General features: G+C 36.0%; 21 non-coding genes across 21 annotated transcripts; 8 read left to right on the top strand and 13 right to left on the bottom strand.

The window, feature by feature from the left end:
* Positions 1-511: 511 nt before the first annotated feature.
* trnap-ugg (transfer RNA proline (anticodon UGG)) lies at positions 512-583 on the bottom strand. Its single transcript has one exon. It is a non-coding gene; the product is annotated as a tRNA-Pro (tRNA).
* A 420-nt stretch (positions 584-1,003) lies between these two features.
* On the bottom strand, positions 1,004-1,075 carry trnaq-cug (transfer RNA glutamine (anticodon CUG)). Its single transcript has one exon. It is a non-coding gene; the product is annotated as a tRNA-Gln (tRNA).
* A 745-nt stretch (positions 1,076-1,820) lies between these two features.
* On the top strand, positions 1,821-1,892 carry trnaq-uug (transfer RNA glutamine (anticodon UUG)). The gene has a single exon. It is a non-coding gene; the product is annotated as a tRNA-Gln (tRNA).
* Positions 1,893-4,109: 2,217 nt separating this feature from the next.
* Positions 4,110-4,179, top strand: trnaq-uug (transfer RNA glutamine (anticodon UUG)). The gene has a single exon. It is a non-coding gene; the product is annotated as a tRNA-Gln (tRNA).
* A 563-nt stretch (positions 4,180-4,742) lies between these two features.
* trnap-ugg (transfer RNA proline (anticodon UGG)) lies at positions 4,743-4,814 on the bottom strand. The gene has a single exon. It is a non-coding gene; the product is annotated as a tRNA-Pro (tRNA).
* Positions 4,815-5,689: 875 nt separating this feature from the next.
* Positions 5,690-5,761, bottom strand: trnaq-cug (transfer RNA glutamine (anticodon CUG)). Its single transcript has one exon. It is a non-coding gene; the product is annotated as a tRNA-Gln (tRNA).
* Positions 5,762-6,697: 936 nt separating this feature from the next.
* Positions 6,698-6,769, top strand: trnaq-uug (transfer RNA glutamine (anticodon UUG)). Its single transcript has one exon. It is a non-coding gene; the product is annotated as a tRNA-Gln (tRNA).
* Positions 6,770-7,344: 575 nt separating this feature from the next.
* Positions 7,345-7,416, bottom strand: trnap-ugg (transfer RNA proline (anticodon UGG)). Its single transcript has one exon. It is a non-coding gene; the product is annotated as a tRNA-Pro (tRNA).
* A 1,216-nt stretch (positions 7,417-8,632) lies between these two features.
* Positions 8,633-8,704, top strand: trnaq-uug (transfer RNA glutamine (anticodon UUG)). The gene has a single exon. It is a non-coding gene; the product is annotated as a tRNA-Gln (tRNA).
* Positions 8,705-11,640: 2,936 nt separating this feature from the next.
* Positions 11,641-11,712, bottom strand: trnaq-cug (transfer RNA glutamine (anticodon CUG)). The gene has a single exon. It is a non-coding gene; the product is annotated as a tRNA-Gln (tRNA).
* A 613-nt stretch (positions 11,713-12,325) lies between these two features.
* trnap-ugg (transfer RNA proline (anticodon UGG)) lies at positions 12,326-12,397 on the bottom strand. The gene has a single exon. It is a non-coding gene; the product is annotated as a tRNA-Pro (tRNA).
* Positions 12,398-14,147: 1,750 nt separating this feature from the next.
* On the top strand, positions 14,148-14,219 carry trnaq-uug (transfer RNA glutamine (anticodon UUG)). Its single transcript has one exon. It is a non-coding gene; the product is annotated as a tRNA-Gln (tRNA).
* Positions 14,220-15,193: 974 nt separating this feature from the next.
* Positions 15,194-15,265, top strand: trnaq-uug (transfer RNA glutamine (anticodon UUG)). The gene has a single exon. It is a non-coding gene; the product is annotated as a tRNA-Gln (tRNA).
* Positions 15,266-15,765: 500 nt separating this feature from the next.
* On the bottom strand, positions 15,766-15,837 carry trnap-agg (transfer RNA proline (anticodon AGG)). Its single transcript has one exon. It is a non-coding gene; the product is annotated as a tRNA-Pro (tRNA).
* A 1,090-nt stretch (positions 15,838-16,927) lies between these two features.
* On the bottom strand, positions 16,928-16,999 carry trnap-ugg (transfer RNA proline (anticodon UGG)). Its single transcript has one exon. It is a non-coding gene; the product is annotated as a tRNA-Pro (tRNA).
* A 743-nt stretch (positions 17,000-17,742) lies between these two features.
* On the bottom strand, positions 17,743-17,814 carry trnaq-cug (transfer RNA glutamine (anticodon CUG)). Its single transcript has one exon. It is a non-coding gene; the product is annotated as a tRNA-Gln (tRNA).
* A 918-nt stretch (positions 17,815-18,732) lies between these two features.
* Positions 18,733-18,804, top strand: trnaq-uug (transfer RNA glutamine (anticodon UUG)). Its single transcript has one exon. It is a non-coding gene; the product is annotated as a tRNA-Gln (tRNA).
* A 512-nt stretch (positions 18,805-19,316) lies between these two features.
* trnap-agg (transfer RNA proline (anticodon AGG)) lies at positions 19,317-19,388 on the bottom strand. The gene has a single exon. It is a non-coding gene; the product is annotated as a tRNA-Pro (tRNA).
* Positions 19,389-20,848: 1,460 nt separating this feature from the next.
* trnaq-uug (transfer RNA glutamine (anticodon UUG)) lies at positions 20,849-20,920 on the top strand. Its single transcript has one exon. It is a non-coding gene; the product is annotated as a tRNA-Gln (tRNA).
* Positions 20,921-22,372: 1,452 nt separating this feature from the next.
* On the bottom strand, positions 22,373-22,444 carry trnap-agg (transfer RNA proline (anticodon AGG)). The gene has a single exon. It is a non-coding gene; the product is annotated as a tRNA-Pro (tRNA).
* Positions 22,445-22,884: 440 nt separating this feature from the next.
* trnaq-cug (transfer RNA glutamine (anticodon CUG)) lies at positions 22,885-22,956 on the bottom strand. Its single transcript has one exon. It is a non-coding gene; the product is annotated as a tRNA-Gln (tRNA).
* Positions 22,957-24,262: the final 1,306 nt, after the last annotated feature.

Raw genomic sequence — 24,262 nt, 5'->3', positions numbered from 1 at the left:
GTGATGTCTGAAAAAGGAGATAAAAGTTCCAATTTGAGTCTACCATCAAAAATAGAAAACAAATATGACTATGTGTGTACGAGGGGAAAAGTCATGACTGAAAACATAACTTCAAGACTCAAGAGTTTGCTTAGGAATTGAAGCAAGAAACTCTCACACCATAAGCAAAAATTGTACATTCATACCAACAAATACTGCAAAAACATGTTTCAACAAATCTCATGAAATGTGAGATTTTAATAGGGGACACAATCTGAAACTGGGTTGCTTTATTGCACTTTTAACAGATATTTAGATTCACTGACATGTTCATACATAGATGAACTAAGGGTTACCAGCTCAGTCCTAGAACAAACTGTGGTCATACATTTGATTTGATAGATTTTCATTGATTCCTTGAGTGTGTGATGTCTGCAAAAATGATCAAAATCAAGTCTAAAGTCACAAATGTAACAACAACTGTGTGTACGAAGAAAAAACGTATGATTAAAAACAGGATTTAGAAACATTAGGGCTTGTCCGGGAATTGAACCCGGGACCTCTCGCACCCAAAGCGAGAATCATACCACTAGACCAACAAGCCACGAAACTAAAGGTGGCAATAATCTTTAAAAAAAACAAACACATTTAATAGGGGACACAGTCTAAAACTGCACTTTTAAGACATATTTTGATTGACTACCATTTTCATGCATAAATAAACTGAGGGTTTACGACCTCAGTCCTAGAACAAATAGAGCTCGTAAGTTGAGACACAACTGTATTTATTTCAGAGATTTTTATTGTTCTCTTGAGTGTGTGATGTATGGAAAATTGAGGTAAAAGTTTTAAATCAAGTCTAAAGTTACAAATGTAAAGACAACCGTGTGTACGAGGGAAAAAGTTGTGACTAAAAACAGGACTACAACATTTTACTTTTGGGTCTAATTTATATTCACTCCCTTTTTTCATGTAACAAAAATATTCAAATGGAATTTATACTGAACACTCTAATGTTACAAGAAGGTTCCACCAAGACTTGAACTTGGATCACTGGATTCAGAGTCCAGAGTGCTAACCATTACACCATGGAACCTGTAAATGTACATGTAAAACAATGTGAATTAAAATCTTACGCTCAAGGTGTCAATGAAAATCTATGAAATCCAATCAAGTACTGTGTACTTGATTGGATTTCATAGATTTTCATTGACACCTTGAGCGTAAGATTTTAATAGGGGACACAATCTGAATCTAAATTTGGGCTAAAGTGCAATGTTTTAGCCCAGTTTCAGATTGTGTCCCCTATATGTTCATAAGTCCTGTTTTCAATCATGGATCTGTCCCTCATACACACACTTTTTGTTACATTTGTGACTTTAGACTTGGTTTTGAACTTGTATTTCGGACAGCACATAATCAAGGGATCTGTGAAAATCTACAAAATCAAACTTCTTCAAGTGTCTTTATTTAAGAGATATATTTGTTATAGGACTGATCTTGTAAACCCTTATTTCATTTATTCTTTAAAATGGTAGTGAATTAAAATTTTGGTTTAAAGTGTAACACAATTTCAGATTGTGTCCCCTATTAAAATCTTACATTTTATGAAATTTGTTGGGTAATCATGTTGCAGGATTTGTTGGTCTTGGACAAGTCCTTGTGTTAAAATGATAAATCCTGTTTTCAGTCATGACTTTTCCCCTCGTACACACAGTCACAACTCTTGTCTTTTTTTACTTTAGACTTGATTTAAACGTTTCCCTCCATTTTCCTGACAACTTACACTCAAGGTGTCAATGAAAATTTACTGTTGGACCACTTTTACCTGGGGAAATACAGGTTCCATGGTGTAATGGTTAGCACTCTGGACTTTGAATCCAGTGATCCAAGTTCAAGTCTTGGTGGAACCAGCTTGCAGTATACATTTTTAAATATTTGTATTGATCCCTTTAGTGTATGCCTTCACAAAAAAGGATAATAACGTTTAAAATGAATTTTACAGTCAAAAGTAGAAAGAAATATGATTACCGGTATGTGTGTATGAGGTAAAAAGTAATGACTAAAAACAGGACTTAAAGACAAAAAAGCTTGTCCAGGATTTGAACCAAGTCCATCTCTCATACCCTCAGCCAGAAGGGTACGACGATACTAAGAAGTTCTGGAACAAGACTTACCAACAAATCTTATGAAATGTGAGATTTTAATAGGGGACACAATCTGAAACTTGATTACCTTATTGCACTTTTAAACTTATTTAGATTCACTGACATTTTCATACATAGATGAACTAAGGGTTACCAGCTCAGTCCTAGAACAAACTGTGGTCATACATTTAGGTAACACTGTGTTTGATAAGTCACGAATGTAACAACAATTGTGTGTACAAGAAAGACAAGTTGTGATTAAAAATAGGACTTACAAGCATAAGGGCTTGTCCGGGAATTGAACCCGGGACCTCTCGCACCCTAAGCGAGAATCATACGTCTAGACCACATATGTCAGAGTCAAGGCCCGCGGGCCATATCCGGCCCGCGAGGAGGTTTTTTACGGCCCTTGGGATGATCTTGATTTATTATTAGAACCGGCCCGCAGACCGCAGATCTTTTACACGCACCAAGCGGATGCCGGTCCAAGGTTCCGAAAGGGGGCGAGCGGCCCGCCGGGACGCGCCTGCCGGCCGAAGGGCTGCAGCCCGGCCGTCAGTCGCGGAGCCCGCCGTGCCACGCGCGCCAAGGGGGCGGGCCGAAACCCGGCCCCGAGGCCCTGAGACTTCTGCTTTGTTTCCCCAAACCGCGCGTCACCGCCGGGCCCGCACCACCGTCGGGCTGCAGCCCGAGCGTCGGTGGCGGAACCCGTCATGTGCCGCGCGCGCCAAGCGGAGCGGGGGGGTCAAGCGGGCCGAAACCCGCAGGCCACCCCCTCACCACGAGGCCCTGAGACTTCTGCGTTTGACCCCTACGCGCGGCCCGTCGGGACGCGCCCGCCGTCAAGCCACGAGGGCCAGCCGTCGGGTCGCGGAGCCCGCCGTGCCACGCGCGCCAAGGGGCGGGCCGAAACCAGCGGGGGGTTTCGGGCACCCAACTCGCCTCCCTCCCACGGAGGGAGGAGGGGGGTTTAATGTGAACATTACTGTGCAATCACATATTTAGAGTTTTTACTCAATTCAAGTTTAAAAGTTAAAGTTTAATATTTGTTTTCACTGCATGTTACTTCTCCTTAAACAAAGTGTTGTTTTTGATTTATAGATTTTTGCACTTTATTTTATTGTATTTCAATTTAATTATATTTTAAAAATATTTCAGTTGAGTGGATGATAGAAAATTGCTATTATTGTTTTTTTCTTTGAAGTAAATTTAGCCCACTTTTGCTAAAATAGAAAATATAGGCTACTGATGGTGCCTTGAATACCGGTTTCTTTCATTTAATGTTCATGTTATGGGGATTTTTATATAAAGGAAATTTGTCTTTTGTGTCTGTTGAAAATTAAAGATTACTGACAGAGCCATAAGAAAATATTGCTTTATTTATCTGATCATATTGGAATATATTTGTTAGGTTTTCAGTAGGGTCAATTAGGTTCACTAGACTATATGCGTCATTTAAAAAATTTTCAATGAACATTCGAACAGTCCGGCCCTCGGCTTGTAGCTAAATTTTTTATTTGGCCCTCCGTCCATTTGACTTTGACACCCCTGGTCTAGACCAACAAGCCTCAAGAAGTAAATGGCAAACATCTTTTAATTTTTTTAAAAATCTTTTAATAGGGGACTGCACTTTTAACACTTATTTTGATTGACTACCATTTTCATGCATAAATAAACTGAGGGTTTACGACCTCAGTCCTAGAACAAATAGAGCTCGTAAGTTGAGACACAACTGTATTTATTTCAGAGATTTTTATTGATCTCTTGAGTGTGTGATGTATGGAAAATGAATGTAAAAGTTTAAAGTCACAAATGTAAAGACAACTGTGAGTAAGAGTAGATTCAAGTTTGTGACTAAAAACAGGACTTATAAACATATAAGGATCACAATTTGAAACTGGACTACAACATTGTACTTTTAAACGAAATTTAGACTCATTTCTTTTTTCATGTGAAAATGTTCGAAGAGAGGTCATGCTGAATGGTCATGGTGTAATGGTTAGCACTCTGGACTTTGAATCCAGTGATCCAAGTTCAAGTCTTGGTGGAACCAACTTGCAGTATTGAAGTGGACATTTTTAAAAATTTGTATTGATCCCTTTAGTGTATACCTTCACAAAAAACGATAATGAAGTTCACAGTCAAAAGTAGAAATAAATATTACTATGTGTGTAAAAAGTAATGACTAAAAACAGGACTTAAAGACATAAAAGCTTGTCTAGAATTTGAACCCAGTCCATCTCTCACACCCTCAGCAAGAAGGATACGACGATACTAAGAAGTCATGGAACAAGACTTACCAACAAATCTTATGAAATGTGAGATTTTAATAGGGGACACAATCTGAAACTTGATTACCTTATTGCACTTTTAAACTTATTTACATTCACTGACATTTTCATACATAGATGAACTAAGGGTTACCAGCTCAGTCCTAGAACAAACTGTGGTCATACATTTAGGTAACACTGTATTTGATTTGATGGATTTTTATTGATCCCTTGAGTTTTTGATGTCTGCAAAAATGATGAAAATCAAGTCTAAAGTCACAAACATAACAAGAACTATGTGAAGGAGGAAATAATTTATGATTAAAAATATGACTTATAAACATCAGGGCTTGTCCAGGAATTGAACCCGGGACCTCTCGCACCCAAAGCGAGAATCATACGACTAGACCAACAAGCCATGAGAGTTTAAGCAGCAATGATCTAAAAAACAACAACACATTTAATAGGGTACACAATCTTAAAGACAAGCTCTTATGTCTTACAGACATAAGAGCTTGTCTAGGATACAAACATATCCTATGAAATGTGAGATTTTAATAGGGGACACAATCCGAAACTTGATTACCTTATTGCACTTTTAAACTTATTTAGATTCAGTGACATTTTCATACATAGATGAACTAAGAGTTACCAGCTCAGTCCTAGAACAAACTGTGGTCATACATTTAGGTAACACTGTATTTGATAATTCACGAATGTAACAACAATTGTGTGTACAAGAAAGACAATTTGTGATTAAAAATAACACTTACAAGCATAAGGGCTTGTCCGGAAATTGAACCCAGGACCTCTCGCACCCTAAGCGAGAATCATACGACTAGACCAACAAGCCTTAAGAAGTCAATGGCAAACATATTTTATTTTATTTTTTAAATATTTTAATAGGGCACAGTCTGAAACTGCACTTTTAACACATATTTTGATTGACTACCATTTTCATGCATAAATAAACTGAGGGTTTACGACCTCAGTCCTAGAACAAATAGAGCTTGTAATTTGAGACACAACTGTATTTATTTCAGAGGTCTTTATTGATCTCTTGAGTGTGTGATGTATCGAAAATGTATGTAAAAGTTTAAAGTCACAAATGTAAAGACAACTATGTGTACGAGGGAAAAAGTCGTGACTAAAAACAGGACTTGTGAACATATAAGGATCACAATTTGAAACTGGACTACAACATTGTACTTTTAAGCCAAATTTAGACTCTCTCCTTTTTTCATGAGAAAATATTTAAAGGGAGGTTTTACTGAACACTCTAATGTGACAAGAAGGTTCCACCAAGACTTGAACTTGGATCACTGGATTCAGAGTCCAGAGTGCTAACCATTACACCATGGAACCTGTAAATGTACATGTAAAACAATGTGATCCTACAGTACACAGTACTTGATGAAATGTGATTAAATCTCATTGATACCTTGAGTGTAAGTTGTCAGGAAAATGGAGGGAAACGTTTAAATCAAGTCTAAAGTAAAAAAAGACAAGACTTGTGACTGTGTGTACGAGGGGAAAAGTCATGACTGAAAACAGGAATTATAAACACAAGTGCTCGTCCAAGTTCAACAAATCTCATGAAATGTGAGACTTTAAAAAAGGACACGATCTGAAATGTTGTACTAATTTTAACCAACATTTTTTAAAAACTCCTTTTGATTAATTCATGCATGAAAAAGGCAGTGTATCTAAATTAGGGTTAAAAGTGCATAATTTTAACTCAGTTTCAGATTGTGTCCCCTATATGTTCATAAGTCCTGTTTTCAATCATGGATCTGTCCCTCGTACACACACTTGTTGTTACATTTGTGACTTTACACTTGGTTTTAAACTTTCCTCTCACTTTTCCAGAGGGCACATAATCAAGGGATCAATGAAAATCTCCAAAATCAAATACAGTTGTTTCTTAATTTACAAGCTCTATTTGTTCTAGGACTGATCTTGTAAACCCTTATTTCATTTGTGCATGAAGATGGTAGTGAATTTAAATTTTGGTTTCAAGATTGTGTCCCCTATTAAAATCTCACATTTTGTAAGATTTGTTCGGCGATCCTGTTGCAGGGTTTGTTGGTCTTGGACAAGTCCTTGTGTTAAAATTATAATTCCTGTTTTCAGTCATGACTTTTCCCCTCGTACACGCAGTCACAAGTCTTGTCTTTTTTTTTTACTTTAGACTTGATTTAAACGTTTCCCTCCATTTTCCTGACAACTTACACTCAAGCTGTCAATGAAAATCTATCAAATTTAATCAATACTGTTTACTGTTGGATCAGGGGATATACAGGTTCCATGGTGTAATGGTTAGCACTCTGGACTTTGAATCCAGTGATCCAAGTTCAAGTCTTGGTGGAACCAACTTGCTGTATTGAAGTGGACATTTTTAAAGATTTGTATTGATCCCTTTAGTGTATACCTTCACAAAAAACGATAATAAAGTTTAAAATGAAGTTCACAGTCAAAAGTAGAAATAAATATTACTATGTGTGTAAAAGGTAATGACTGAAAACAGGACTTAAAGACAAAAAAGCTTGTCTAGGATTCAAACCCAGACCATCTCTCACACCCTCAGCAAGAAGGATACGACGATGCTAAGAAGTCCTGGAGCAAGACTTACCAACAAATCTTATGAAATGTGAGATTTTAATAGGGGACACAATCTGAAACTTGATTACCTTATTGCACTTTTAAACTTATTTAAATTCACTGACATTTTCATACATAGATGAACTAAGGGTTACCAGCTCAGTCCTAGAACAAACTGTGGTCATACATTTAGGTAACACTGTATTTGATTTGATGGATTTTTATTGATCCCTTGAGTGTGTGATGTCTGCAAAAATGATGAAAATCAAGTCTAAAGTCACAAAAATAACAAGAACTATGTGAACGAGGAAATAATTTATGATTAAAAATATGACTTATAAACATCAGGGCTTGTCCGGGAATTGAACCCGGGACCTCTCGCACCCAAAGCGAGAATCATACGACTAGACCAACAAGCCATGAGAGTTTAAGCAGCAATGATCTAAACAACAACAACACATTTAATAGGGTACACAATCTTAAAGACAAGCTCTTATGTCTTAAAGACATAAGAGCTTGTCTAGGATTGAACCCAGGGTCTCCCACACCCTAAGTGAGAATTACAACAAGATAGATCAACAAGCTTTGGAATAAGACTTTCCAACAGAGCTCATGAAATTTGAGATTTTAATAGGGGACACAATCTGAAACTTGATTACCTTATTGCACTTTTAAACTTATTTAGATTCACTGACATTTTCATACATAGATGAACTAAGGGTTCCCAGCTCAGTCCTAGAACAAACTGTGGTCATACATTTAGGTAACACTGTGTTTGATAAGTCATGATTGTAACAACAATTGTGTGTACAAGAAAGACAAGTTGTGATTAAAAATAGGACTTACAAACATAAGGGCTCGTCCGGGAATTGAAACCGGGACCTCTCGCACCCTAAGCGAGAATCATACGACTAGACCAACAAGCCTTAAAGAGTTTGTAGCAAACATATTTTTAAAATGTTTTAATGTTTTAATAGGGGACAGTCTGAAACTGCACTTTTAACACATATTTTGATTGACTACCATTTTCATGCATAAATAAACTGAGGGTTTACGACCTCAGTCCTAGAACAAATAGAGCTCGTAAGTTGAGACACAACTGTATTTATTTCAGAGGTTTTTATTGATCTCTTAAATGAGTGTGCTGTATAAAAAAATGATGAAAAAGTTTAAAGTCACAACTATAAAGACAACACTGTGTACGAGGGAAAAAGTTTGACTGAAAACAGGAATTATAAGCACAAGTGCTCGTCCAAGTTCAACAAATCTCATGAAATGTGAGATTTTAATAAGGGACACAATCTGAAATTTTGCCACACTTTTAACCAACGTTTTGAAGTCCTTTTGATTAATTCATACATGAAAAAGGCAGTGAATCTAAATTTGGATTAAAAGTGCAAAGTTTTAACCCAGTTTCAGATTGTGTCCCCTATATGTTCATAAGTCCTGTTTTCAATCATGGATCTGTCCCTCGTACACACAGTCACAATTCTTGTGTTTTTTTTATACTTTAGACTTGATTCAAAAGTTTCCCTCCATTTTCCTGACAACTTACCCTCAAGGTTTCAAGGAAAATCTATCAAATTTCATCAATACTGTTTACTGTTTGATCACTTTTTTATTTGGGGATATGCAGGTTCCATGGTGTAATGGTTAGCACTCTGGACTTTGAATCCAGTGATCCAAGTTCAAGTCTTGGTGGAACCAACTTGCTGTATTGAAGTGGACATTTTTAAAGATTTGTATTGATCCCTTTAGTGTATACCTTCACAAAAAACGATAATGAATTTCACAGTCAAAAGTAGAAAAAAATATTACTATGTGTGTAAAAAGTAATGACTGAAAACAGGACTTAAAGACAAAAAAGCTTGTCTAGGATTTGAACCCAGTCCATCTCTCACACCCTCAGCAAGAAGGATACGACGATACTAAGAAGTCCTGGAACAAGACTTACCAACAAATCTTATGAAATGTGAGATTTGAATAGGTGACACAATCTGAAACTTGATAACCTTATTGCACTTTTAAACTAATTTAGATTCACTGACATTTTCATGCATAGATGAACTAAGGGTTACCAGCTCAGTCCTAGAACAAACTGTGTTCATACATTTAGGTACCACTGTATTTGATAAGTCACGAATGTAAGAACAATTGTGTGTACAAGAAAGTCAAGTTGTGACAAAAAATAGGTCTTACAAACATAAGGGCTTGTCCGGGAATTGAACCCGGGACCTCTCGCACCCTAAGCGAGAATCATACGACTAGACCAACAAGCCTTAAAGACACACTGGCAAACATCTTTTAAAAATCTTTTAATCCTTCAATAGGGGCCACAATCTGAAACTGCACTTTTAACACTTATTTTGATTGACTACCATTTTCATGCATAAATAAACTGAGGGTTTACGACCTCAATCCTAGAACTAATAGAGCTCCTAAGTTGAGACACAACTGTATTTATTTCAGATATTTTTATTGATCCCTTGAGTGTGTGATGTATGGAATATTGAGGTAAAAGTTTATAGTCACAAATATAAAGACAACTGTGTGTACGAGGGAAAAAGTTGTGACTAAAAACAGGACTTATAAACATATAAGGATCACAATTTGAAACTGGACTACAACATTGTACTTTTAAACCAAATTTAGACTCACTCCTTTTGTCAAGCAAAAATATTCAAAGGAAGGTAATACTGATGACTCTAGTGTTACAAGAAGGTTCCAGCATGACTTGAACTTGGATCACTGGATTCAGAGTCCAGAGTGCTAACCATTACACCATGGAACCTGCAAATGTACGTGTAAAACAATGTGATCTTACAATAAACAGTATTGATAAACTTTGACGGATGTTCATTGACACCTTGAGTGTGTGATGTCAGGAAAATGGAGGCAAATGTTTAAATCAAGTCTAAAGTAAACAAGACAAGACTTGTGACTTTGTGTACGAGGGGAAAAGTCATGACTGAAATTAGGAATTATAAACACAAGTGCTCGTCCAAGTTCAACAAACCCTGCAAACACGTTTGCCCAACAGATTTCAATAAGGGACACAATCTTAAACAATTGTGTTGTACTTTTAACCAACATTTTAAAATGTTGGTTTAAAGTGTAACACAATTTCAGATTGTGTCCCCTATCAAGATCTCACATTTTATGATATTTGTTGGCCAATCATGTTGCAGGCTTGTTGGACTTGGACAAGTCCATCCATCCAACCATTGTTCTAACGTTTGTCCCTTTCAGGGGCACAGGGGGTCGCTGGAGCCTATCTCAGCTGCATTCGGGCAGTAGGCGGGGTTCACCCTGGACAAGTCCTTGTGTTAAAATTGTAATTCCTGTTTTCAGTCATGACTTTTCCCCTCATACACACAGTCACAAGTCTTGTCTTTTTTTACTTTAGACTTGATTTAAACGTTTCCCTCCATTTTCCTGACAACTTACACTCAAGGTGTCAATGAAAATCTATCATATTTCATCAATACTGTTTACTGTTGGATCAGGGGATATACAGGTTCCATGGTGTAATGTTTAGCACTCTGGACTTTGAATCCTGTGATCCAAGTTCAAGTCTTGGTGGAACCAACTTGCAGTATTGAAGCAGAGCATTTTTAAAGATTTTTAAATTATCCCTTCAGTGTATGCCTTCACAAAAAAGGATTATAAAGTTTAAAATGAAGTTCACTGTCAAAAGTACAAAGACATATGACTATGGGTGTACAAGTAAAAAGTAATGACTGAAAACTTTGATTTGAACCCAGACCATCTCTCACACCCTCAGCAAGAAGGATACGACCAGGCTAAGAAGTCCTGGAACAAGACTTACCAACAAATCTTAAAACATGTGAGATTTTAATACGGGACACAATCTGAAACTTAATTACCTTATTGCACTTTTAACACATATTTACATTCACTGACATTTTCATACATAGATGAACTAAGGGTTACCAGCTCAGTCCTAGAACAAACTGTGGTCATACATTTAGGTACCACTGTATTTGATAAGTCGGAAATTGATTGATTGATGGAAACTTTTATTAGTAGATTGCACAGGGAAGTACATATTCCGTACAATTGACCACTAAATGGTAAAAAAAATTGTGTGTACAAGGAAGAAAAGTTATGATAAAAAATAGGACTTACAAACATAAGTGACCATACGGGAATTGAACCCTCTCGCACCTAAAGTGAGAACCATACGACCAGACCAACAAGCCCTTAAAGCCCTACTGTCTTCAAAAAATATTTTAAACTTTTAATAGGGGACACAATTGGAAACTGCACTTTTAACACATATTCTGATTTACTACCATTTTCATGCATAAATAAACTGAGGGTTTACGACCTCAGTCTTAGAACAAATAGAGCTCGTAAGTTGAGACACAACTGTATTTATTTCAGAGGTTTTTTTTATTGATTTCTGAGTGTGTGCTGTATGGAAAATTGAGGTAAAAGTTTAAAATAAAGTTTAAAGTCACAAATGTAAAGACAACTGTGAGTATGAGGTAACAAGTTATGACTAAAAACATATAGGGGGCACAAGAGAGTACCTTTTTACACAGGTTCTTTGCATTTGTCATGCATAGACTAGACAAATGGAGGTTAGACTGAACATTAACTATGCTAATGTTACAAGTAGGTTCCACCAAGACTTGAACTTGGATCACTGGATTCAGAGTCCAGAGTGCTAACCATTACACCATGGAACCTGTAAATGTACATGTAAAACAATGTGATCCTACAGTACACAGTACTTGATTTGATTTGATTGATTGTCATTGATCCCTTGAGTGTGTGATGTCAGAAAATAGGAGATAAAAGTTCCAAATTAAGTTCACCATCCAAAATAGAAAACACATATGATTATGTGTGTACGAGGGAAAAAGTCATGACTGAAAACAAGACTTAAAGACTTAAGAGTTTGCTTAGGAATTGAAGAAAGAAACTCTAATACCATAAGCAAAAATTGTACAATCATACCAACAAATACTGCAAAAAAATGTTTCAACAAATCTCATGAAATGTGAGATTTTAATAGGGGACACAATCTGAAACTGGGTTACTTTATTACACTTTTAACACATATTTAGATTCACTGACATTTTCATACAAAGATGAACTAAGGGTTACCAGCTCAGTCCTAGAACAAACTGTGGTCATACATTTAGGTAACACTGTATTTGATTTGATAGATTTTCATTGATCCCTTGAGTGTTTGATGTCTGCAAAAATGATGAAAATCAAGTCTAAAGTCACAAACGTAACAAGAACTATGTGAACGAGCAAATAATTTATGATTAAAAACAGGATTTATAAACATCAGGGCTTGTCCGGGAATTGAACCCGGGACCTCTCGCACCCAAAGCGAGAATCATACGACTAGACCAACAAGCCCTGAAAGTTTAAGCAGCAATGATCTAAAAAACAACAACACATTTAATAGGGGACACAATCTTTAAGACAAGCTCTTATGTCTTAAAGACATAAGAGCTTGTCTAGGATTGAACCCAGGGTCTCCCACACCCTAAGTGAGAATTACAACAAGATAGATCAACAAGCTTTGGAATAGGACTTTCCAACAGAGCTCATGAAGTGTGTGATTTAAATAGGGGACACAATCTGAAACTTGGTCACCTTTTTGCACTTTTAACACATATTTAGATTTACTGACATGTTCATACATAGATGAACTAACGTTTACCAGCTCAGTCCTAGAACAAACTGTGGTCATACATTTAGGTATAGGCATTTGACTTGATAGATTTGTATTGATCCCTTTAGTATGTGATATCTCCATCAATGATCAAAATCAAGTCAAAAGTCACAAATGTAACAACAACTGTGTGTACCAGGAAAAAAGTTATTATTGAAAAATAGGACTTATAAACATAAGAGCTTGTCCGAGAATTGAATCCAGGGTCCCTCACACACAAAGTGAAAATCACACTATTAAACCAAAAAGCCCTGAAAAACAAAGTGCCAAACATTTTTGAAAGAACCAAAAAAAAAAAAAAAAAAATTTTTTTAATAACACACAATCTGAAAATGCACTTTTAACACATATCCAATTTAATTCGCTCACTTTTTCATGCAAAAGAGATTAAATGGAGGTCATGCTGAACACTCTAATGTGACAAGAAGGTTCCACCAAGACTTGAACTTGGATCACTAGATTCAGAGTCCAGAGTGCTAACCATTACACCATGGAACCTGTAAATGTACATGTAAAACAATGTGATCCTACAGTACACAGTACTTGATTGGATTTGATAGATTCTCATTGACACCTTGAGTGTAAGTTGTCAGGAAAATGGAGGGAAACGTTTAAATCAAGTCTAAAGTAAAAAAAAAGACAAGACTTGTGACTGTGTGTACGAGGGGAAAAGTCATGACTGAAAACAGGAATTATAAACACAAGTGCTCGTCCAAGTTCAACAAGTCTCATGAAATGTGAGACTTTAAAAAAGGACACGATCTGAAATGTTGTCCTAATTTTAACCAACATTTTTTAAAATTCCTTTTGATTAATTCATGCATGAAAAAGGCAGTGAATCTAAATTTCGGTTAAAAGTGCAGAGTTGCCACTCAGTTTCAGATTGTGTCCCCTATATGTTCATAAGTCCTGTTTTCAATCATGGATCAGTCCCTCGTACACACACTTGTTGTTACATGTGTGACTTTAGACTTGGTTTTAAACTTTCCTCTCACTTTTCCAGAGGGCACATAATCAAGGGATCAATGAAAATCTACAAAATCAAATACAGTTGTTTCTTAATTTACAAGCTCTATTTGTTCTAGGACTGATCTTGTAAACCCTTATTTCATTTGTGCATGAAGATGGTAGTGAATTTAAATTTTGGTTTAAAGATTGTGTCCCCTATTAAAATCTCACATTTTGTAAGATTTGTTCGGCGATCCTGTTGCAGGGTTTGTTGGTCTTGGACAAGTCCTTGTGTTAAAATTATAATTCCTGTTTTCAGTCATGACTTTTCCCCTCGTACACACAGTCACAAGTCTTGTCTTTTTTACTTTAGACTTGATTTAAACGTGTCCCTCCATTTTCCTGACAACTTACACTCAAGGTGTCAATGAAAATCTATCAAATTTAATCAATACTGTTTACTGTTGGATCAGGGGATATGCAGGTTCCATGGTGTAATGGCTAGCACTCTGGACTTTGAATCCAGTGATCCAAGTTCAAGTCTTGGTGGAACCAACTTGCTGTATTGAAGTGGACATTTTTAAAGATTTGTATTGATCCCTTTAGTGTATACCTTCACAAAAAACGATAATAAAGTTTAAAATGAAGTTCACAGTCAAAAGTAGAAATAAATATTACTATGTGTGTAAAAAGTACTGACTGAAAACAAGACTTAAAGATAAAAAAGCTTGTCTAGGATTTAAACCCAGACCATCTCTCACACCCTCAGCAAGAAGGATACGACGATACTAAGAAGTCCTGGAGCAAGACTTACCAACAAATCTTATGAAATGTGATATTTTAATAGGGGACACAATCTGAAACTTGATTACCTTATTGCACTTTTAAACTTATTTAAATTCACTGACATTTTCATACATAGATGAACTAAGGGTTACCGGCTCAGTCCTAGAACAAACTGTGGTCATACATTTAGGTAACACTGTATTTGATTTGATGGATTTTTATTGATCCCTTGAGTGTTTGATGTCTGCAAAAATGATGAAAATCAAGTCTAAAGTCACAAATATAACAAGAACTATGTGAACGAGGAAATAATTTATGATTAAAAATATGACTTATAAACATCAGGGCTTGTCCGGGAATTGAACCCGGGACCTCTCGCACCCAAAGCGAGAATCATACGACTAGACCACGAAATTTTGTCACACTTTTAACCAACGTTTTTGAAGTACTTTTGATTAATTCATGCATGAAAAAGGCAGTGAATCTAAATTTGGATTAAAAGTGCAAAGTTTTAACCCAGTTTCAGATTGTGTCCCCTATATGTTCATAAGTCCTGTTTTCAATCATGGATCCGTCCCTCATACACACACTCACAAGTCTTGTCTTTTTTTTTTACTTTAGACTTGATTCAAAAGTTTCCCTCCATTTTCCTGACAACTTACACTCAAGGTGTCAAGGAAAATCTATCAAATGTCATCAATACTGTTTATTGTTTGATCACTTTATTTACTTGGGGATATACAGGTTCCATGGTGTAATGGTTAGCACTCTGGACTTTGAATCCAGTGATCCAAGTTCAAGTCTTGGTGGAACCAACTTGCTGTATTGAAGTGGACATTTTTAAAGATTTGTATTGATCCCTTTAGTGTATACCTTCACAAAAAACGATAATGAATTTCACAGTCAAAAGTAGAAAAAAATATTACTATGTGTGTAAAAAGTAATGACTGAAAACAGGACTTAAAGACAAAAAAGCTTGTCTAGGATTTAAACCCAGTCCATCTCTCACACCCTCAGCAAGAAGGATACGACGATACTAAGAAGTCCTGGAACAAGACTTACCAACATATCCTATGAAATGTGAGATTTTAATAGGGGACACAATCTGAAACTTGATTTCCTTATTGCACTTTTAAACTTATTTAGATTCAGTGACATTTTCATACATAGATGAACTAAGGGTTACCAGCTCAGTCCTAGAACAAACTGTGGTCATACATTTAGGTAACACTGTATTTGATAAGTCAAGAATGTAACAACAATTGTGTGTACAAGAAAGACAATTTGTGATTAAAAATAAGACTTACAAGCATAAGGGCTTGTCCGGGAATTGAACCCGGGACCTCTCGCACCCTAAGCGAGAATCATACGACTAGACCAACAAGCCTTAAGAAGTCACTGGCAAACATCTTTAATTTAATAAATCTTTTAATAGGGGACAGTCTGAAACTGCACTTTTAACACATATTTTGATTGACTACCATTTTCATGCATAAATAAACTGAGGGTTTACGACCTCAGTCCTAGAACAAATAGAGCTTGTAAGTTGAGACACAACTGTATTTATTTCAGAGGTCTTTATTTATCTCTTGAGTGTGTGATGTATCGAAAATGTATGTAAAAGTTTAAAGTCACAAATGTAAAGACAACTGTGTGTACGAGGGAAAAAGTTGTGAATAAAAACAGGACTTGTGAACATATAAGGATCACAATTTGAAACTGGACTACAACATTGTACTTTTAAGCCAAATTTAGACTCTCTCCTTTTTTCATGAGAAAATATTTAAAGGGAGGTTTTACTGAACACTCTTATGTGACAAGAAGGTTTCACCAAGACTTGAACTTGGATCACTGGATTCAGAGTCCAGAGTGCTAACCATTACACCATGGAACCTGTAAATGTACATGTAAAACAATGTGATCCTACAGTACACAGTACTTGATTGGATTTGATAGATTGTCATTGATCCCTTGAGTGTGTGATGTCTGAAAAAGGAGATAAAAGTTCCTATTTGAGTTCACCATCAAAAATAGAAGAAAACAAATATGACTATGTGTGTACAAGGGGAAAAGTCATGACTGAAAACATGACTTCAAGACTTAAAAGTTTGCTTTGGAATTGAAGCAAGAAACTCTCTCACCATAAGCAAAAATTGTACAATCATACCAACAAATACTGCAAAAACATGTTTCAACAAATCTCATGAAATGTGAGATTTTAATAGGGGACACAATCTGAAACCGGGTTACATTATTGCACTTTTAACAAATATTTAGATTCACTGACATTTTCATACATAGATGAACTAAGGGTTACCAGCTCAGTCCTAGAACAAACTGTGGTCATACATTTAGGTACCACTGTTATTTATCCCTTGAGTGTGTGATGTCTGCAAAAATGATCAAAATCAAGTCTAAAGTCACAAATGTAACAAGGACTATGTGAACGAGGAAATAATTTATCAATAAAAACAGCAGGGCCTGTCCGGGAATTGAACCCGGGACCTCTCGCACCCAAAGCGAGAATCATACGACTAGACCAACAAGCCCTGAAAGTTTAAGCAGCAATGATCTAAAAAAACAACAACACATTTAATAGGGTACACAATCTTTAAGACAAGCTCTTATGTCTTAAAGACATAAGAGCTTGTCTAGGATTGAACCCAGGGTCTCCCACACCCTAAGTGAGAATTACAACAAGATAGATCAACAAGCTTTGGAATAGGACTTTCCAACAGAGCTCATGAAGTGTGTGATTTTAATAGGGGACACAATCTGAAACTTGGTCACCTTATTGCACTTTTAACACATATTTAGATTTACTGACATTTTCATACATAGATGAACTAAGAGTTACCAGCTCAGTCCTAGAACAAACTGTGGTCATACATTTAGGTATAGGCATTTGACTTGATAGATTTGTATTGATCCCTTTAGTATGTGATATCTCCATCAATGATCAAAATCAAGTCAAAAGTCACAAATGTAACAACAACTGTGTGTACCAGGAAAAAAGTTATTATTGAAAAATAGGACTTATAAACATAAGAGCTTGTCCGAGAATTGAATCCAGGGTCCCTCATACACAAAGTGAAAATCACACTATTAAACCAAAAAGCCCTGAAAAACAAAGTGCCAAACATTTTTGAAAGAACCAAAACAAACAAAAACATTTTTTTAATAACACACAATCTGAAAATGCACTTTTAACACATATCCAATTTAATTCGCTCACTTTTTCGTGAAAAAGAGATTAAATGGAGGTCATACTGAACACTCTAAAGTTACAAGAAGGTTCCACCAAGACTTGAACTTGGATCACTGGATTCAGAGTCCAGAGTGCTAACCATTACACCATGGAACCTGTAAATGTACATGTAAAACAATGTGATCCTACAGTACACAGTACTTGATTGGATTTGATAGATTGTCATTGACACCTTGAGTGTAAGTTGTCAGGAAAATGGAGGGACACGTTTAAATCAAGTCTAAAGTAAAAAAGACAAGACTTGTGACTGTGTGTACGAGGGGAAAAGTCATGACTGAAAACAGGAATTATAAACACAAGTGCTCGTCCAAGTTCAACAAGTCTCATGAAATGTGAGACTTTAAAAAAGGACACAATCTGAAATGTTGTCCTAATTTTAACCAACATTTTTTAAAATTCCTTTTGATTAATTCATGCATGAAAAAGGCAGTGAATCTAAATTTCGGTTAAAAGTGCAGAGTTGCCACTCAGTTTCAGATTGTGTCCCCTATATGTTCATAAGTCCTGTTTTCAATCATGGATCTGTCCCTCGTACACACACTTGTTGTTACATGTGTTACTTTAGACTTGGTTTTAAACTTTCCTCTCACTTTTCCAGAGGGCACATAATCAAGGGATCAATGAAAATCTACAAAATCAAATACAGTTGTTTCTTAATTTAGGAGCTCTATTTGTTCTAGGACTGATCTTGTAAACCCTTATTTCATTTGTGCATGAAGATGGTAGTGAATTTAAATTTTGGTTTAAAGATTGTGTCCCCTATTAAAATCTCACATTTTGTAAGATTTGTTCGGCGATCCTGTTGCAGGGTTTGTTGGTCTTGGACAAGTCCTTGTGTTAAAATTATAATTCCTGTTTTCAGTCATGACTTTTCCCCTCGTAAACACAGTCACAAGTCTTGTCTTTTTTTTACTTTAGACTTGATTTAAACGTTTCCCTCCATTTTCCTGACAACTTACACTCAAGGTGTCAATGAAAATGTACTGTTGGACCACTTTTACCTGTGGAAATACAGGTTCCATGGTGTAATGGTTAGCACTCTGGACTTTGAATCCAGTGATCCAAGTTCAAGTCTTGGTGGAACCAACTTGCTGTATTGAAGTGGACATTTTTAAAGATTTGTATTGATCCTTTTAGTGTATACCTTCACAAAAAACGATAATAAAGTTTAAAATGAAGTTCACAGTCAAAAGTAGAAATAAATATTACTATGTGTGTAAAAGGTAATGACTGAAAACAGGACTTAAAGACATAAAAGCTTGTCTAGGATTTAAACCCAGACCATCTCTCACACCCTCAGCAAGAAGGATACGACGATACTAAGAAGTCCTGGAGCAAGACTTACCAACATATCTTATGAAATGTGAGATTTTAATAGGGGACACAATCTGAAACTTGATTACCTTATTGCACTTTTAAACTTATTTAGATTCAGTGACATTTTCATACATAGATGAACTAAGGGGTACCAGCTCAGTCCTAGAACAAACTGTGGTCATACATTTAGGTAACACTGTATTTGATAAGTCACGAATGTAACAACAATTGTGTGTACAAGAAAGACAAGTTGTGATTAAAAATAAGACTTACAAGCATAAGGGCTTGTCCGGGAATTGAACCCGGGACCTCTCGCACCCTAAGCGAGAATCATACGACTAGACCAACAAGCCTTAAGAAGTCAATGGCAAACATCTTTTATTTTAAAAAAAAAATCTTTTAATAGGGGACAGTCTGAAACTGCACTTTTAACACATATTTTGATTGACTACCATTTTCATGCATAAATAAACTGAGGGTTTACGACCTCAGTCCTAGAACAAATAGAGCTTGTAAGTTGAGACACAACTGTATTTATTTCAGAGGTTTTTATTGATCTCTTGAGTGTGTGATGTATCGAAAATGTATGTAAAAGTTTAAAGTCACAAATGTAAAGACAACTGTGTGTACGAGGGAAAAAGTTGTGACTAAAAACAGGACTTGTGAACATATAAGGATCACAATTTGAAACTGGACTACAACATTGTACTTTTAAGCCAAATTTAGACTCTCTCCTTTTTTCATGAGAAAATATTTAAAGGGAGGTAATACTGATCACTAATCACTCTAATGTTACAAGAAGGTTCCTCCAAGACTTGAACTTGGATCACTGGATTCAGAGTCCAGAGTGCTAACCATTACACCATGGAACCTGTAAATGTACATGTAAAACAATGTGATCCTACAGTACACAGTACTTGATGAAATGTGATTAAATCTCATTGACACCTTGAGTGTAAGTTGTCAGGAAAATGGAGGGACACGTTTAAATCAAGTCTAAAGTAAAAAAAGACAAGACTTGTGACTGTGTGTACGAGGGGAAAAGTCATGACTGAAAACAGGAATTATAAACACAAGTGCTCGTCCAAGTTCAACAAGTCTCATGAAATGTGAGACTTTAAAAAAGGACACGATCTGAAATGTTGTCCTAATTTTAACCAACATTTTTTAAAATTCCTTTTGATTAATTCATGCTTGAAAAAGGCAGTGAATCTAAATTTCGGTTAAAAGTGCAGAGTTGATTGAGCAGATTGTGTCCCCTATATGTTCATAAGTCCTGTTTTCAATCATGGATCTGTCCCTCGTACACACACTTGTTGTTACATTTGTGACTTTAGACTTGGTTTTAAACTTTCCTCTCACTTTTCCAGAGGGCACATAATCAAGGGATCAATGAAAATCTACAAAATCAATACAGTTGTTTCTTAATTTACAAGCTCTATTTGTTCTAGGACTGATCTTGTAAACCCTTATTTCATTTTTGCATGAAGATGGTAGTGAATTTAAATTTTGGTTTAAAGATTGTGTCCCCTATTAAAATCTCACATTTTGTAAGATTTGTTCGGCGATCCTGTTGCAGGGTTTGTTGGTCTTGGACAAGTCCTTGTGTTAAAATTATAATTCCTGTTTTCAGTCATGACTTTTCCCCTCATACACACAGTCACAAGTCTTGTCTTTTTTTTACTTTAGACTTGATTTAAACGTTTCCCTCCATTTTCCTGACAACTTACACTCAAGCTGTCAATGAAAATCTATCAAATTTCATCAATACTGTTTACTGTTGGACCACTTTTTTTTAACCTGAGTATATACAGGTTCCATGGTGTAATGGTTAGCACTCTGGACTTTGAATCCAGTGATCCAAGTTCAAGTCTTGGTGGAACCAACTTGCTGTATTGAAGTGGACATTTTTAAAGATTTGTATTGATCCCTTTAGTGTATACCTTCACAAAAAACTATAATAAAGTTTAAAATGAAGTTCACAGTCAAAAGTAGAAATAAATATTACTATGTATGTAAAAGGTAATGACTGAAAACAGGACTTAAAGACAAAAAAGCTTGTCTAGGATTTAAACCCAGACCATCTCTCACACCCTCAGCAAGAAGGATACGACGATACTAAGAAGTCCTGGAGCAAGACTTACCAACAAATCTTATGAAATGTGAGATTTGAATAGGGGACACAATCTGAAACTTGATTACCTTATTGCACTTTTAATCTTATTTAAATTCACTGACATTTTCATACATAGATGAACTAAGGGTTACCAGCTCAGTCCTAGAACAAACTGTGGTCATACTAGGGATGTGCGTATCGATCCTGGGGTATCGATATATCGATACTCACACGCTACTCATTTGGCATCACTTTTCTGAAAAAAGTATCGATATAAACCAAAAAACGGCGTGTGGGGGTGCAAGCATCACTTTCAGATGTTTTTGATGACTTACTTAACTTACTATGTGCTGGGACACCCCTGTACCTGGCAGAGTATAGAGCTGGCCCAGTCACGTCACAGGAGACAGCGAATGAGCGTCGTCAACGTGCAACACCCACATAGCCAGCCGACAGCGATGCAGCCAGGCATATCCAGTGTCAGGCATTGTTTATTTTATTTTTTTACTGAATATTTTTGTTTAAATTCAAATAATTTCCACACAGGGGAATTTACTGTTAGTTGAAAATTGCTTGAGTATTTAAAACAAGATAAGAAAGAGATACAATTTGGAGATTCTTCATCTTTGCATTACAGTTTTATTTTTGTCCAAGAAAATCTTGAAATATATGATTGAATGTGATTTTGGTTTTAATCTGTAACATGATTTCTTACATTTATAAAACATTAGCCTATTTCATAAATTGCTAATTATATCACAAACTTTAAAAAATAACTGCAGCTTCTTGCGATTCAGATTTGACAGTTAACTGGAAAGCCCTAATATCTAATTATTATTATATATAATATATAATTATTATTATATATAATATTTAATTTATTTTTCATATTTATGTTATTTATTTTAATTTGACTTTTATTATATATTGACCATAATACATGTGGTATAAACGGTCTGTATTTGTCTTGGGATTTGTCTTAAATAATAATAGTAATAATATTTTTGACTGACAAAAATTGCCAATAAGAAATTAATGGTATCGGTATCGATGAAAATGCAAGAAAAAGTATCGGTATCGTATCGAATCCTAAAAGTGTGGTATCGCCCATCCCTAGGTCATACATTTAGGTAACACTGTATTTGATAAGTCACGAATGTAACAACAATTGTGTGTACAAGAAAGACAAGTTGTGATAAAAAATAGGACATTCAAACATAAGGGCTTGTCCGGGAATTGAACCCGGGACCTCTCGCACCCTAAGCGAGAATCATACGACTAGACCAACAAGCCTTAAAGACAAAATGGTAAACAGCTTTTTAAAAATGTTTTAATCCTTCAATAAGGGCCACAATCTGAAACTGCACTTTTAACATATATTTTGATTGACTACCATTTTCATGCATAAATAAACTGAGGGTTTACGACCTCAGTCCTAGAACAAATAGAGCTCGTAAGTTGAGATAATTGAGTTATGTTTTAGATATTTGTATTTATCTCTGGAGTGTGTGATGTATGGAAAATTGAGGTAAAAGTTTATAGTCACAAATATAAAGACAACTTTGTGTACGAGGGAAAATGTTGTGACTAAAAACAGGACTTATGAACATATAAGGATCACAATTTGAAAGTGGACTACAACATTGTACTTTTAAGCCAAATTTAGACTCACTCCTTTTGTCATGCAAAAATATTTAAATGAAGGTCATACTGATGACTCTAATGTGACAAGAAGGTTCCACCAAGACTTGAACTTGGATCACTGGATTCAGAGTCCAGAGTGCTAACCATTACACCATGGAACCTGTAAATGTACATGTAAAACAATGTGATCCTACAGTAGGCAAGGCAAGGCAAGGCAACTTTATTTGTATAGCGCTTTTCATACACAAGGCAGACTCAAAGTGCTTCACAGACAACAAAGTGAAATGAAAGAAAATAAAAGCAAAATTAAAATGCAGACAATAAAAATAAAAACAGTGCAGACGTTAAAAGTTAAAAGATTAAAAGATTTAGCTGAAAGCTAAGGTGAACATAAAAGTCTTCAGTCTAGTTTTAAAAGTAGTGAGAGTTGGGGAGAGTCTGACATCTTCAGGAAGTTTATTCCAGCTATGTGTTGCATAGTGACTGAATGATGATCTCCCTTGATTTGAGTTTACTCTTGGAACCGCTAACAGATTGGTCTCAGAAGATCTTAGTGATCTAGAGGGCGTATATAGTGGGAGCATATCAGTGATATACTTGGGCCCTAGACCATGTAGTGATTTATATGTGAGCAGGAGGATTTTGAAATCTATTCTCTGATGTACAGGGAGCCAATGTAAGGATTTAAGAATTGGTGTAACGTGCTCACATTTTTTGGTCTTTGTTAGAACTCTAGCAGCAGCGTTCTGAACAAGCTGTAGCTGCCTGACAGTTTTTTTGGGAAGACCTGCAAGGAGACCATTACAATAGTCTAGCCTACTGGTAATAAAGGCATGTACAAGTTTTTCTAAGTCTTGAGCTGACATGAGCCCTCTAAGTCTTTTTACATTTTTGAGGTGATAGTAGGCCGATTTTGTTACTGATTTGATGTGACTGTCGAAATGTAAATCAGAATCTAAAATAAAATAACCCCAAGATTTCTGGCTTTATTTGAGGTTTTCAGGGACAGTGATTGAAGGTGTTGGATGACTTTAAACCTTTCTTTTTTAGCACCAAAAACAATTATCTCAGTTTTATCTTCATTTAGTTGTAGGAAATTTTGGCACATCCAGTGTTTGACTTGCTCAATGCACTGGCACAGAAGATCTATGGGGCGATAGTCATTTGGTGATAGCGCTACATAGATTTGGGTGTCATCGGCATAGCAATGATGGTCAATGTTATTATTTTGCATGATTTGTCCTAGTGGGAGCATATAGATGTTAAATAAAGTCGGCCCCAAGATTGAACCTTGGGGGACTCCACACGTTACGTTGGTTGGTTCTGATACAAAGTCACCAATGGAAACAAAATAGTTCCTATCTTGTAGATATGACTTGAACCAGCTTAAAACTGTGCCTGAGATCCCCACCCAGTTTTCCAACCTGTCCAAAAGTATTGAGTGGTCGACAGTGTCAAATGCAGCAC

The sequence above is a fragment of the Entelurus aequoreus genome, linkage group LG11 (genome assembly GCF_033978785.1).
Source record: "Entelurus aequoreus isolate RoL-2023_Sb linkage group LG11, RoL_Eaeq_v1.1, whole genome shotgun sequence".
NCBI lineage: Eukaryota > Metazoa > Chordata > Actinopteri > Syngnathiformes > Syngnathidae > Entelurus > Entelurus aequoreus.
The sequence above is the reverse complement of the archived record's forward strand: the minus strand, read 5'-3'. Positions and strand labels throughout refer to the sequence as shown.